Genomic DNA, 9,619 nt, shown 5'->3' on the forward strand with positions numbered 1-9,619 from the left:
CTGAAGACGTGCACCATGAAAAGGCCATATCTGAATGGAGGTGCATTGGAAGATACCTGAGTGGGAAGAAAATGGGTCCATATTTCATAAACAACCTCCTGGAACAGTATTCCTACAACAAAACAGTGTGTCAGCTTGACATGGGAGCACTACCATTTTCCTGAAACAGTGGAAATCTTGACTTGCCACATGTTCTAGACTTGCAAGGATTTCTTAGATACATATGTTAGGGTCTGCATGACAGACCACATAGATTTCTAGTGCCCAACTTCCACCAAGCGTTACATACAATAGAGCACATTCTTAAGACATAAGTTAAAAATAGATAATAGCAGTGCATGAAACTCTTAAAATACCCAGCAAGCCCACAGGGCTAATAACTAGAAAATGTTGCTGATCCTGTTAACATGTAACCAGCCCTGTATTTAAAATATCAAACTGAGATAAAGTGTTAAAATAATGTAATGAATGAACCGCTGTGTGACTGTTACATACTATCAGAAAAGAACAACATTGTTCATTAGATGAAAGCAATTCTCTGGACAATCACCTTTAGTGCTAGATGAATGGGTAGGCTGCTCTGTGGAGGTTATGGTTTGATTGATCATGAACTAAACATTTGTAAATTATTTTTGAAATATTTCCTGTAGTCAATGACATGGTCAAACGTATACCCTTGGAAAATGTACTGGCCCACAGGACAGACTCTAGTATAAAATGGAGTTGTAAGCCCACTATGTAAATAGCAGCAGGTTGCCGGGCAGACCTATTTCAATAGGTCCACAAAATGAAACTGTGTATGGCATTTTATGAATGATTATGTAACAAAATTATGAAATAGTAGCAGGGCTGCAGAAGATCCATTATGACATGAATATGACACATTTCATGAATATAGGTGACGGATGCGAATAGCGGTTAACGTATGAAATAACAGCTTCGCAGATGATGAATTATTCTGTGTATTCGGTGAAACAATAACAAAGTACATTATTTGATATGTTCCACCACGTTGCCAACAACAATTTATTAAAACAGTGACCACTGACCATATTGCTGTCAAATGAAATATATGATTGTTGATCACTATCCTGACTGGAGTATACTATTAAGCAGATCTCATTTTGAAAGAAAATTCAAAGAATAACATTCCTTTTAAAAAAATTCAAGAATATTCAATTCGAGCAATCATAATTAAATTAATTGAATTCATGTATGGACATGGTTGTCTGATGTTTAGTGGCTTACTCAACAATATTCCACTTACATGATGGCAGTCAGTAAATGACTGTTTGGACCAGACAATTCAGTGATTGAAAACGGTATAAGAAACTGTACGGAAACATCGTTCTTCAATGTGAACGTAAAAAAGCTGACCATCCATAAAGGTTTGTTGTCACTCCGATTTTGATGCCCTTTTGACATCAGTTTTGAAATTACTTGTGTTGAGTACATTGGTTTATTATCTGATGTACTCTGATCAGTTGAGAATGTAATTGACAGAAGGGGGTGAACGTGACCCAGACAATGTCAAACACAACATACATGGAACATAGAACAGTACCAACAGGTTTCCTGGACTATCACATTCATACAGCGCACTAACTGCACTAAATTCCACTACCATTTATTTGGTAATAACAGCTCCATTACGAAGCTCAGAGTCAACCCTGACCCACTTCAGCCAGAACATACCGAACATTATTTGAACAACCAGATAATACATGTTCATGTTTTTTCAGACATGTATTCCCTGGATGTTGTAGAAAAATGACACCACTTCCATTACATCTTGTTATCATTCAACAGCACTTAAATTGAGTTAAAATGATAATCATGTTTACCAACCATCTGTTAACCATACTGATAGAACTGTGACATAGTTGTGTTTCATATCCATCTAATTTCCACTGATCAAATGCTTCACCTATCACTGCCATCACATTAGTGCACACCACAGAATATATGTATACCTCTAGTGTGTGTGATAGTATTAATACTATGATTCATCAGTGCTCACGACTGGTGCCTGACCCTTGGACAAATCCAGTAGATTCACTGAAGGTCTTGTGGAAGTCTACAACCTGCTGGCCCCAGTGTCCAACTGTATATTTCACAATGATTTTGACTGAATTGTCATATGTGACATGCCACACATGTTTGCTACTTAAAAATTTTACAATTGTTAATAATTTCAATGTCAATTATAAGAAATGTTAAAATTGAAATGTGTGTCTAATTTTTGGTCTGTGGGTCCTGTGAATTATACAGACATATGAAATTTACAGGACCCAATGTCCTGTTACTTTGCATCTATGTTCTTCAGGTACATCATGGCTTGTGAGCTCAATGTGGAAGTGGGGCCTGAAAGAATGCCACTTTGGACACACCCACGAGAATGTGCTTGTTACAGTCAATCATAAACAAAGAGGTCAGGGAAAACAGGCATGTTGAAAAATTGTACTACATACCTTGCTTGGTTCTCAAAATTAGATAAAGACAAGAAATGGAAATCAAACATTGTTCCCACATGGGGAATCAAACCCAAGCAAACCCAGGTAGGTGGGACAAGCAAACACTTCACCCACTTGACTGAGCAATGCAGTATTTCACCTACTGAACTAGCTGATTGTCAGAAACAAGCTGACTACACTGTATGCGACATCATATCTTTCTCCAACCATCCCCACAGAATTAGATACACTTGACATTTCACGAAGATAAAATACGAGCTGTATCATAGGTTCCATTACATATTTATTATGCAAAAAAACTTCAACTCTGCAACTGACATCTGAATATAGTTGAAAGAAATACTGTCTTTACTCTTAAGGAAAAATTAGCTTTCACTGATCTTGTCAGGCTTTATGCTGAGCTCAGCTGTTTCCTCAAAAACATTTGTATTAACACCTTAATAATTGTGTACATGACAAGTGAGTGAGTGAGTTTAGTTTGACTCTGCTCTTTAGCAATATTCCAGCAATATGACAAAGTAGCAATATGACAAGAACACAAGAAATGGGCTTCACAACACTGTACCGGTACCCATGTAGGGAATCATAAGGGATCCTAAACCGCCCCTTCACTTGGCTACCCTACCAACCAAAGAACCATCAATAACCCATATGAAAACATATGCAGGCATTACTGCTACATGTTATAAATTCAATGGGTGGATCCAGAGGGGGGTTTAGGAGGTTCGACCCAACCCCCCTTTGAATAATGACTTATGACCATTCTGAAGACTTTTTAGTATGCTGGCTGAGCCAAGGGGAGTTCAGGGGAGAACCCCTGAACACACTCTTTCAAACTTCCTGGATCCGCCCATGAATTCAACACAAAGAACAATATACAACCCATCGAAATAGTTACATGGGCACATGGCAAGTGACAATACTTCATTAACACCAGTGATGACATGACCTGATAACCTCAGTCTTGGATACATCAGGTCAAGCTGTGTGATATACACCTACCTCTGTCATCATTTATCTTACTAGAGTAAACTGCTGACAGCACAAAACTGGCCTTTGCCCAAGTCAGGATCTGGGTAAAGTTGAGGGAGATATGGAACAACTTCAGAGTAAACTTGTTAACCTAAATCAACGATCACTGTTGACCATGCCGTCAGCTGTCTTGTGATCACTGCCTGCATCATGTTGATAGGGAAAGGGATCAGAGGTCAGATGCTCAAACTTAGACACAAACAAGGACTTATGCAACACTGAGGAAGGGATGAAGTGGGAGAGGAAGGAGAGGGGGAAGAAGGTTTGCAGCAACTGCCTAGTCAACAAAATCCCTATCATGTTGGAATTAGGTTACTCAAATATTTTACTGAGTTTTTCCCAATCAACCACAAGGAAAACATGACTACCCTAAATATGTAGAATCACTCTCTCAATTGAAAGCATTGCACCAAACCTAATTAAAATGTCTGGACCAAAACTAAATCTGATATCAACAGGAAGTGAAATACAAATTTAGCTAACACACACTGTAAAGTATTTTATGAGCAACTGCATTGTTAAAACCTTGGACTAGAAGGATAGGCCATCGGGAATATACTCACCATGCATCCAATTTTATGAAAAAGGTAATACTATACGTAATGTTACACAACAGTCAACGAGATGATTGACAATTTGATGAAACTTTTATATTAACAACAGGATTCATTACCTTACTGCCAATGTCAAGCATAATGTCACTGTGAATCACAATGTGATACTATCTTCAATGATAATTTTACTGTGCTGCAAAACCACTACGGTGCAAGGTTTGAAGAGACTAATCAATAAAAATGTCATCTTATATGAGGACGATGATTCATCAAGTGATCAGACTGTTTATAAGATGGTAGCTGTCTGAAGAACTCACTGACATGCAGTTAAGATGCATCACGTCATAAATATCAACTGCCCCTATTCTAGATGTTCCATGCATACTTTCACAGTCGGTACAGACACTGAAGGTTCTTACTGAACAAACCTACCTGATCTTTGTACATTCGATTGAGTGCTAAAGAGATTTTTTTTAACATGTCGTCGCACTTCAGATTTGTATGGAATAACTATCCTCAAACTAAAAATAATCGTAAACCTTCTTAATCTTGCCTGGGGAACAAAGGGCCAACTGTGAGATCGCACTTCCCGAGTTCACAGGTGGTCTCAGATAGTAAACAAAACACTTCCTCCAGCGCGTTGCTCACATCGACATCTCCAGTGATCATCAATATTTCCACCTTCCGCGGAAACAGAGCGTCTACAAAACTGTAAGACATATGCCTTTCGCGTCCTGTTGCCAATAGGGACGTTTGAATACTTACATAGGCAGTCTTGTCCTTCTCATCAAGCGTTCCTACCAAAACCCGAGCTGTGTTAAAGCTGTCATTCTGTATACGGCAGCCATGCCGTATTTGTTATTTCCGTCGGGCAGAATGGAATACACGAATCTGATTGGTCAGTTCTATTACATATGACAGTAAAGGAATGGCGGGAAAAAGGAAAGGGTTAAGATATGGTGAGTGGGTGAGTGAATTTAGCACTCAACAAAATTCCAGCGGGGTCGTCCCACTTGTCCGATCATGTAATCCGATGTAATCCAGATTAAGTGTTGCGCAGGGGTTGCTGGCCCGTGATAGTTTCAGTGAGCGCAGTTTAGTTGTCAGTCGATTACTGTCACTTACCTCTACTGAGCCAACACTGCACAACTGATAAGGTGACATGGGTTTTTTCCCTTAAAGTGGAGTGTAATCAAGTGTAATTGCTTTATGTCATGGCAGTTATGTCAAATGCACAAGTTCCAGCTTTTCGTTCCCAACGTTCTTAAAGGTCAATATTAATTTGGTTGAAACATTTTGTTTTGTATTAAGTCTTGGGACAGTGACAGTCCACAAAGACAAATCATCTCTGTACAGATTGAGTGCCAAGACAAGACCTCCGTCGCTCCGACATTGACCTTCCAAGAGATATACAACAAGACAATGCCCTCCTAACATTGGACGGCTAAGGGAGGCTGACTCCAAGCTGAGGTTTCTTTCTGCAGCCGATGTGGTGTATTGTGATGGGACATTTGTATTGTGATCGGAAGGCTTGTACAGAAGCTAAGACTGCATAATGCAGGAACCAGCCCCAGTCTGTGCAGAGCGGCGGACTTTTTAAAAACAAGAACAGGCCTTTGTTAAGATAACATTCCTTGGAGGAAGGTCACAAAGATAGTCAGGAACCATATGGTTTACCATTTTGTAAAATAATGTTAATTTAGAAATTTATGCATATATATTGTTATAAATGTCCAAATGGAGCATTGTTAATTATATGCAGTATTAAAACGTTGTTAACATCAAACTTCTTAACATATTAACCCTTATAAAGATATAACTTTATATTGCTCCCACTTGTCCGGTATTCGACTTTCCGTTACAGTCTATAGTCGGTACATGAAAGTTAAGACGGCAATCCCCCGTCCTGGATTATCTGTCGGCACATCAAACAAATCGGACAGGAGGGACTAACCCATTCCAGCTACATGGCGGCGGTCTGTAAATAGCTGAGTCTGGACCAGACAATCCAGTGACCAACAACGTGAGCATCGATCTGCGCAATTGGGAACCGATGACGTGTGTCAACCAAGTCAGCAAGAGTGACCACCCAATCCCGTTAGTCGCCTCTTACGAATCAGAGACCATATAATAATATACTATGGTCTCTGGTAGAATCAGTGTTACGAAAATTCGAACAATAGCCACGACAGAAATGACAAATAAATTCCAACAGGTTCATAAAATTAGGCAATGTGATATTACTTTTTAATTTTTGCTTATTCTTGTTCCTTCAGTCCGTTGAACCGGAAGCTGGTAGGGGTAATGGAGGCGAAGAACGATCTGAATGCAACAAATGGCATTTAGAATTTTGAATTAAACATATTTCACGTGAGTAATTATTAAATATAAGGTAGAAATTCTGAGAGCACAGCCAAGTGAAGAAACTGGAGTGTACCTTTGAGGGTGGCGATATTTTATTTTGACATGAAAATATTTTTTAGATCCGAAGCGAAGGAAGTACGTTGCTAACCTCTGCTCGCTTCGCTGGCATGCAAGAAGACTTGTCATATTCTCTATGCCTCATTTGCGCTACAGTTTGCCTATGGTCTGTCTGAGTCCGTGTGTCTGTTTGAGCTGGACCGTAGATAAGTATTAGCAAGTTAGGGTGACTGGCTGAGAGGGTTGATGTTTCTTCCTGAGTGAGTCGACATATCTGTTAAAGGAGGTCGGTGTGTTGTTCCAGTAAGCCAGTGTGTCTGTCCGAGTGGGTTGGCGTGTAGAGTGAGTCAGAGTGTTTGAGGGAGTCAGCGTCTGTTGTGGATGAGTCCGTTCGAGTGTATTGTTTGATTGAGTCACTATGTCTGTACGAGCAAGTCTTCTATCTTTTTGACTGAGTTGGTGTGTCTGCCGCAAAGTCTGTGTGTTTACTCGAGTGAGTTCGTGTGTCTGTCAGATGGCGTCAAATGTGTAGGTGAGTAGGTGTGTATGCTCGATACTTGGGTAATTCAATGCCTGACTGAGGGAGTTGGTGTGTCTGACAAATGAGTTTTTCTGGTTGAAGAAGTAAGTGTGCTTATCCGAATAAAGATTATTTTTCCTTTTTTAGCTAATGTAAAATAGTGTTTTAAATTAAGTTTATTTTTCTCTTTTTTTTAGCAAATGTAAAATAATGTTTTAAATGTGGTGTCTTTTAGGCCTTATGAGGCTCGGTTGTATGTAATTTGAAACGACATGACACAGAAATAAACTATTCTATTCTAAATATATATGAATTACACTTGTATGTGAGTGATATCATTCTGCATGTGGAATTTGCAAAGTCAACATTACACCTGTACAAAATAGCTTCCAAGAAAGGAAAACCACAAATAGTATCGGCATCATTTATTCTCAGTTTAGATGAACTTCTTGTAAACGTGGTGAACTGCCTCAGCTAATGTTGTCACTTGACACTCTAGCCAGTAAGTTATACGAGTCCAATATCAGGAACCTGGTATAATATATGAAGACGTGTCGACTCTCTCGGAGCTCGATCCTGTATCTCCCATAGCATGGTTCCGTATGCAGTCATGGCGTCGCCAGTAATGATGTAGCACAGTGACAGAGTAGCAGTGATATTGGTGGTCACATTAACAATGATCGTGAACAATTGTCAACACCCCGTACGATGGTGCGTAACCCCCGCTGATGCTGCAAGTATAACATAAATTGCACACCAATATGATAACATTACTATGAATCAGTTCTTATTCAGGTCGGCAGGAGATGCCGAATCACTAGGGTGCGGTTCTCTCCCGAACTTTCAGAAGTCTCCCAGTGACGTCATCGCTAAAGCTGACTAGTTTCATTTATTGATGTTGTTACGAATCAACACATTTCAATGAATATACGTAAATAGATATAACCATTTACACGTCCTAAAATTTATGAGTTTTTTTGTTTGTTTTTTGTTTTTTTGTTTTGTTTTTTTTGCAAAAGCGTTTCAATGGCAACTTTGATGATGATTTCTTTCATGTTGGGAGACTTACTCTCGGTTGTTTTGTCACCTGTTACATGGGGAAAAGGCAGGCTGATGCATTTGTTGATGCATTTGCTGATGCATTTGTTGATGCATTTGCTGATGCATTTGTTGATGCATTTGTTGATGCATTTGCTGATGCATTTGTTGATGCATTTGCTGATGCATTTGTTGAGTTATTCGAGTATTTAGAGCGTTCATAATATTGTTGGTGTTTGTCTAGGATTTTATTGACCTCAAAACATATGTTGAAAGTATTTGTTTCTAGGGAGAAATGATATTTGACTGCTTTGACGAACAGGTCACCAGTGAAATCGATGCTGTACATTGGTCTGTCTCTGTCACAGAAAGCGCAATGCATGGCTAACTTACGGGTGTCAACAATAACTCCCAGGATGACGCGGCTGTCTGTTGAAACCAGGAGTGTTTAGTGTTATTTGTTCAAGTAAGAATTGAGTAATTTCCAATTACCTGGGTAAGTTCATAGTGACCTAGCTGTGAGACAGATGTAAAACAATTCACCGTTCAGGTGAATATGACCCCAGTATGAAGATAGGGCTATTAGATACCCTATCGTCTTGGATCGTTGCTCACGGAATTATGCCACTGGTTTGCCTGTCCTTAGAGAGTCCATCTTCCAAAGGGAGTCAACTGACCTTCAAGGCCCAGTTTTCTTCTAGTAAAGAACGAAATTTCGTTGATCGATCGCAGCGTCATCCGTAGGGGATTGAGCTATGTCCCCGATGGGTCCGTGTTTCCACCTTTTCATATTGCATTCAGTTGCTTCCTACACCGTGGCGTCACCCGGTCAAGACCATCTGATGGATAATCGAAACCTGTATTGTAATAAATCTCGATCGGAAGTACCCCAAATCACATTAAGCACTTTGACTAAAAACATCAATTGATTTGAAAAACAGTGCACGTTATGCAAATTCTGTATTGAAAGCTTTACAACGTTGGTACAGACTCGTTTGTAACGGTCTGGCCAGTATGTAACGCCGAAATTCGAGCTCTCATTTTTTCAAAAGACGAAACTGGACTTAAGTGGCCAATCAACTCCACTTCTCCGGGAAAAAGAGAAGTACGGCAATGATCAGACGGCTCTTCGTGCACTACCTACTGTAGTGCTCATTATTAACTCTTCTGTTTCAGCAGGGTTTTGTCCTAAGTGTACTCAGGTCAGCTCTTGTTACACCACATATTAAACCAGGTCTTGATTATGAGGATGAAAAATAAACTACAGGCCTGTTTCAGACTTATCGTTGATATCCAAGCTAACTGAACGTTCAGTCTCCACTCGTCTTATGGCCCATCTTTCCCAGCTAAACCTCTAGCTCACCACGGTACGGAGACGGCTTTTCGGCAGATCCTAAATGACCAACGTTGTGGTAAAATCATGGATATCATCAAATGCCTTGAAATTAACGAAGAGAAAACATAATCCATTCTTCTGTGGACACTTCAAGCAAATGTGACATTACTCGTGTGTCTATCTGTGGAGCAACCATTCTATCGATGTGGCACCACTTCAGCAATGTTTGGCATTGGTAAGGTGA

General features: G+C 39.7%; 1 protein-coding gene across 1 annotated transcript in view; it reads right to left on the reverse strand.

Moving 5' to 3' along the window:
• Positions 1 to 4,932, reverse strand: part of LOC137277524 (solute carrier organic anion transporter family member 5A1-like) — a 76,327-nt gene extending 71,395 nt beyond the window's left edge. Inside the window, exon 1 of the mRNA XM_067809295.1 lies at positions 4,826 to 4,932. The gene's annotated coding sequence lies outside the window, so the exon portion shown is untranslated. The remainder of the gene's footprint in view (positions 1 to 4,825) is intronic.
• Positions 4,933 to 9,619: the final 4,687 nt, after the last annotated feature.

This window comes from Haliotis asinina, chromosome 3, assembly GCF_037392515.1.
Source record: "Haliotis asinina isolate JCU_RB_2024 chromosome 3, JCU_Hal_asi_v2, whole genome shotgun sequence".
NCBI classification, from domain to species: Eukaryota; Metazoa; Mollusca; class Gastropoda; order Lepetellida; family Haliotidae; genus Haliotis; species Haliotis asinina.